Here is a 6,000-nt window from a genome sequence, read left to right on the forward strand (position 1 = left end):
GTCAGAAGCTGAAAGTCAATGGGACTGGAAGCAAAAGGAGAGAACACCATGTGCATTGCCATGTGACAGAGGAGCCCAGGACCAAGGATCGCCGGCAGCAGCCCCAGAACGCCAGTCTTTGGGAAGAAAGCATCACCTTGATGAGGCCTTGGTTTGAACTTCTCCTGGCCCCAAAACCCTGAGCCAATAAATTCCCCTTGTTTGAGCTGGGCCATGGCACAGGATTGCTTGAGCAGCCAAGGAAACTAAAATAGAGAGCACCTAGGAATCCCAGTTTAGAAACCATGCCTAAGGAAAGAGCCAGAGATTCTGACCAAGATTTGGGCATAAATTTACTTATGACTCCATTTTTAAAATCAAATTAAGAAATTGGCAACCACCTGAACAGTCACTAGCAAGAGAATGGTTAAGTGAATTATGATATAGTCGTAAGATTACTTACATAGTAAAAACTCTGCTTTGGAAACATTTTAGCAACATGGGAACATGCTCACAATACAATATCAAGTGATAAAAAACAGACTATGAAATCTGTGTACAGTACAGTATTATGTTAAAATAACATGCACATACACACAGACACTTTTATGTCTGCAAAATCCCTGGAAGTCAATGCACAAACAACTTCACAGTGGTTGTCTCTGGTGGTAGAAATACATGTGAGTTTTATTTTTTCCTTATACCATTAAAACTTCTCTACAATGAGCTTAAGATGCTTTTATACTAATAAAAGTAGTACATATGTTATTTAAATAAAAAATAAATGATTGCCCTATGTGAGTCCTAGGAAAACACTGTACTTTGAATAAGATAATCATTTATTCTTGTACTACAGAAGACAATTTGATTGCTCTTTTCTGAATATCAGATAATAATATATGCCCCCTGGGTTGTGATGGGATTAAGTGAAATAATTTAATTAAAATAACATTTATAAGTGTCAAGTACTACTCTAGCTCAGAGTGGGCATAAATCTGAACACATACAAGGGAAATAGCCAGTGGTCTGTCAAAAACGAAAATAAAATAGTGTATCCCAGATCAGTATTCAAATTGCTGCTTCCCCACAAGAATGGGAATGCCATAACCACACTAGGATCTTTAGGAAATGACCCACCCTTTGATGAATGTCGTATGTCATGGCAAGCATCGAAGAGATCCTTCATGATGGGGGCGGAAACATAAGCAGCAAAACACACAGAGAGTAAAATAATGGGAAGACCTAATACAAGAATAAATGATCCAGTACCTCGTTGTACAGCAAGTTCTCACATCAGTGCCCCTGGAATAAATTTAGAAGACATCGTTCAAACTGTGTTTTCTTGTCCCACAAGGACAGACAGGAGAGGACAAAAGCACCAACGTGTCAAATGCACATTATCTGTGGCTTGATGCAATGAGCAATATGTTTTCTTTTCATTCTAGTAATATTTATCTGAATTGAATTTTGTGTTGTCTGGTGTGATGTTATATGGGTCTGATCTCTTCATTGCCTTGGTGCTACTTGGCCTTTTGGATTCATTCTTCTTTGTCTCCAGATAAAACTGCTACATTTTAGACAGGAATATGGCACAAAGGCCAAAGATCTTGTAATGTTTTCTAGAGTAAATCATTTTCATCCATCCAGAAGTGCATCATAATGAAATATTTAAATTTTGTCAGTGAAAGCCTCCAACAAAATATTTAGATGTTTAATATTATAATGTAAAAAATGCTAAATAAATGTTGACATGTGTTTACTTTTCATTCAAAATCAATTTCTATGTGAAGCCAAACATGTTGGAAAGAGTGGCTGAGAAGATTTTTTTAAACATGTTGAAATTTGAAGCTGGCTGAGAATCAAGACTAGGACAGACTTCAAGCCCTCAGTTAGGGATTTTCTCAGGGAAATAATTAAAATAGAAATTCAGAAGGAAAATAGAAGGCACAACAATCAAGATGCAACAGCCCATGGTCTAGGATTCCCTACAAGTAGATCTTCCTAGAGCAGTTCTGGGTCCCCCAAGAGACCCCAGGACCCACCTTTGTCCGACAGGTCTGTAGCCCCTAATAAAACCGTGATCACAGATCAATATCCATCTTTCCTCCTGGAATCCCCAGGACTGGTGTCCCCTCTACACAGCTGTCAGCTGAACACAAAGTCAGGTGGTGTTCCCAAGGAGGGATGGGCCTTACACCACTGTGGCTAAGGTAGTCCTTTATCTGGACAAGCATAGGTTTCCCTTTTTCTTCCCTGGGTAACGTTATCCCATGGACGTTTCTGCTCCCAAATTCTGTCTGTTCCCAACAGCCACAGAGACAGAGCTATGAGTCGGACTGATGAAGTACACGTTACTGCAGAGGCTGAACCACACAGAGAGGTAGGGAGACTTGCAAACATTGCCTGGGCTTACGTTAAGAAACAGGTCATAACTAGGAGTTTACAAATCCTTTCTCAATTTCTTCCCATCTCTCTGGAGGCTCTGCCTCAGTCTTTTTTACTGAAATCTCCTCTCACTGACCACTGAGATTGGCATGCCTCAGGCTCAGACTTCAGCCCTCTTCTCTTTCGACACTCTCTTCCTCTCCATTGTTCTAAATACCATCTATACGCTGGGGACACCTGAATCTACCTCTCTAGCCCCAACTGTGCCACAGGATCAATGAGTATATAACCCACACATCCACTGACATTTCCAGGAGGTGCTTTTCAGTTCACATATTAAAAAATTATTTTCTCCATCAAATGTGCTTCTTTCATCAGTTTTCTCATCTCAGCAAATGGCACCACCACCCATTCGGTGGCTCAAGCCATAACCTAGGACTCATTGTTCATTCCTCTCTTTACCTTGCCGCCCTTATGCAATCCATATCCTCTCGGTTCTGGCTCCAAAATGAATTTCAACCCTGCTCTCTCCTTGCCAACTCTGCTCCCTCCGTTTTCTGGGCCATCCAGATAATCTGCCCATGAGATGCAGCATCACACATGGTGCTCAGCCTCCAATCTGAACCCAGACTACCAGGGCTTGAATCCTGGCTCTGCTACTTACTAGCTGAGTTAAAGCTCAGTGCCTCAGTTTCCTTAGATATAAAATGGAGGGAAATAATATTCCCCATCTCATGGAGTTGTTGAGGGGCATAAACAAGGTCATACTGGGGAATAGCAAGCACTCAGTATATTTAAGCTAATATTGTGCCAGTGCAAAGCCTCCTCACTGGACTCTCAGCTTCCACTCCTGTCCCATCACAGTCCATCCCCTATGTGGCAGCCAGAGTAAATCAGCACAAACTTGATCACATCACTCCCTTGTTTAAAACCCTCCATTGGCTTCTACTTTGTGTTGGCATAAAATCATTCCTGGGCCCCACGAGCATGGTTTCTCCCCTGCACCCTCACTGACCTCATCTGCTATAAGGAGCCTCCTTGTTCATTACTCACTCAGTACACCACCTTCCAACCATCCTTGTGTTTCCCACACACTCCAATTGCATTCCACCTTCAGAACCTTTGCACTCTCTCTGGAATGTTCCACCTGAAGTCTTCACATGACTGGCTTCTTCCTGTCCTTCAGGTCTCTGCCCAGATGTCACCTGCTTAGAGAGATGTTCCCTGACCATCTTACTCCTCCCAGTCCCAGCCACTGTCTCTACTTTGTTGCTATGTTTTATTGTATCCATAGAACCTATCACCCTCCCTGTCACCTCCCTAAAACCTCCAAGTTTTGAATCTTATACTATTCAAATTACATGAGCCACTAACCCTAAAGGAGGCTGTCAACTCTGCCCCTCATTCCTAGCAGATTTAATTCCTAGGCCAGCGTAACTCTCTCATTACCATTCCTATTTTAGTATTTGCACTTCCAGTACATCTAATATGTATGTAGATAATACTTCCATACCTAGCCTCTTGGGTCCCTGGACTCCTCTCCTCCACCTGGCCTCAGTCACTTCCTCCCTTGGTCACACATAAACTTCCTCATTACCAGTAGCTGCAATCTCCAGCCACAACCTAAACTGCATGCTTTCTACTTTCTGACCTCCACCTCCTATCTTTCCAGTCATTCCCTCTAGTGCCTGAATCCAGCAAAGCTTCACCTGCACTAGCACTTCCCATCTTTGATCCTCCACTTTTCTGGTCTCCTTCTCTCCCTTCCTCACTCAGCTCCCATTCCTTAGTCAATCTTTACAGTCTTTTCCTTGCCTATTCCCTCAAATTCCTTGCCTCTCATGCTTTGACATACTTTCTTTGAAAAACCACAACTTTGACAGTAGCTGGAGAAAAACAAAATGTGTTGACTGGTCTTACTTTAAATTCATGATGGAGAAACTCAAGTGGGCCTTTAATACTCTCAACCATATGGTAATATAGAACCCTGGTTTATTTACTTTCCCATTTCTCCTAGGTATTATTCCACAAACTTTCCCTCTTTCCACAAATCCCCCAAACGTTCCCTCCTCTTCCCACTGTCAACTAGTGACCTGGCTTTCTACTTCACTGGGAAAAGGGAAACACTCAGAGGAAAATTCTCAGATGCTCTCCACCACATCTCTGCATGTGTATCCATATACTCTGCCTTCCTTCTGTTTACTATGAATCAGCTGCTCTCAGAATGAGGTCCTTGATCAAGAGCATCAGGGTCACCTGGGAATTTGTTAGAAATGCAAATTCACAAGCTCTACCCCAGACCTATTGAGTCGGAAACCCTGGGCATGAGGCTCATCATTTTGTGTTTTAACAAGCCCTGCAGGTGATTTCTGATACATGCTCAAGCTTGAAAACCATTGCTAGAGATAAACCAACATTTCTATTAAAGGCCAAATTTACATGTGCCAGTTCCTCTCTTGCATACCCCACGACAGTGCTCCAGCAAGTCACCCTTTCTCTCCTGTAGCACCAAACTTTCCCCTTCTAGTAGATCATTCCCATCAGCACAGAAACCTGCTGTTAACCATCTCATCTTAACAAAAAGTATTTCACCTTTAATGATCCCAACAGCTACCCATGCCTCAGTTCTCTTCTCCCCTATCCTGAAAAAATGTTATGCCTGCTGAACCCTTCCTAATTCCCCTCCTCACATTCTCTCCTGCACCCACTCACTTCAGGCTCATTCCCACCCTGCACTGAAGGAGCTCTTGTCACAGTCATCCATGGCCTCTGTGTTGCAAAATTCAGGTCAATTCTGATCCCTTTTGTTATGTGGCCATCAGTTGCATTTGGTACACTTGGTCTTTTCTCCTTGCAGCTGCACTTTCTTTTTCCTGTAAATTTTTCTCCTACCTCAATGGTTGCTCCTTCTCCATCTCCATTTCCTTGAAAAGATGAGCTAATGGTAAGAGTGAGGGAGAAAGGGCTTTCCCTTCTTCCCAAACTATATACACCCCCTTGGTGAATTCAGACAGGGTCATAGCTTTAATATGTATCAGTCAGGGTTCTCCAACAGGAGACATATAAGTACACACACACACACACACACACACACACACACACACACACACACATATATAAATGAGATTTATTTTAAAGAATTGGCTCATGTGATTGTGGGGAGTAGCATATCCAAAATGTATAGGGAAAGCTGGAAGCCTGGAAATTACAGTAAGAATATTATTTTTCTCTTGAGTCTGAAACCCATAGGGGAGGCCAGAAGGCTCAAAATTCTGAGAGGAGTTGATTTTGTAGTCCTGGAGCAGAATTTCTCCCTCTCCTCCTCCTCCTCCTCCTCCTCCTCCTTTCTTTTTAAAACAGTTGTTTGCTCTTAAGGCCTTCTACTGATTGTATCAGGTTCACCCACATTATCAGGGGTAATCTCCTCACTTACAGCCAACTGACTGTAGATGCTAGTTCTGTCTACAAAAAAAGATCTTCACAGCAACTTCTAGGCCAGGGTTTGACCAATCACCTGGACAACCTAGCCTGGCCAAGTTGACACAAATACCATCTATAGGCTATGACCCTCAAATTCATATTTTTGTCCAGGTAGCTTTTCTGAACTCCAGGCTTGTGTATCCATGTGCCCATGCA

Source organism: Choloepus didactylus, chromosome 11 (assembly GCF_015220235.1).
Source record: "Choloepus didactylus isolate mChoDid1 chromosome 11, mChoDid1.pri, whole genome shotgun sequence".
Classification (NCBI taxonomy): Eukaryota; Metazoa; Chordata; class Mammalia; order Pilosa; family Megalonychidae; genus Choloepus; species Choloepus didactylus.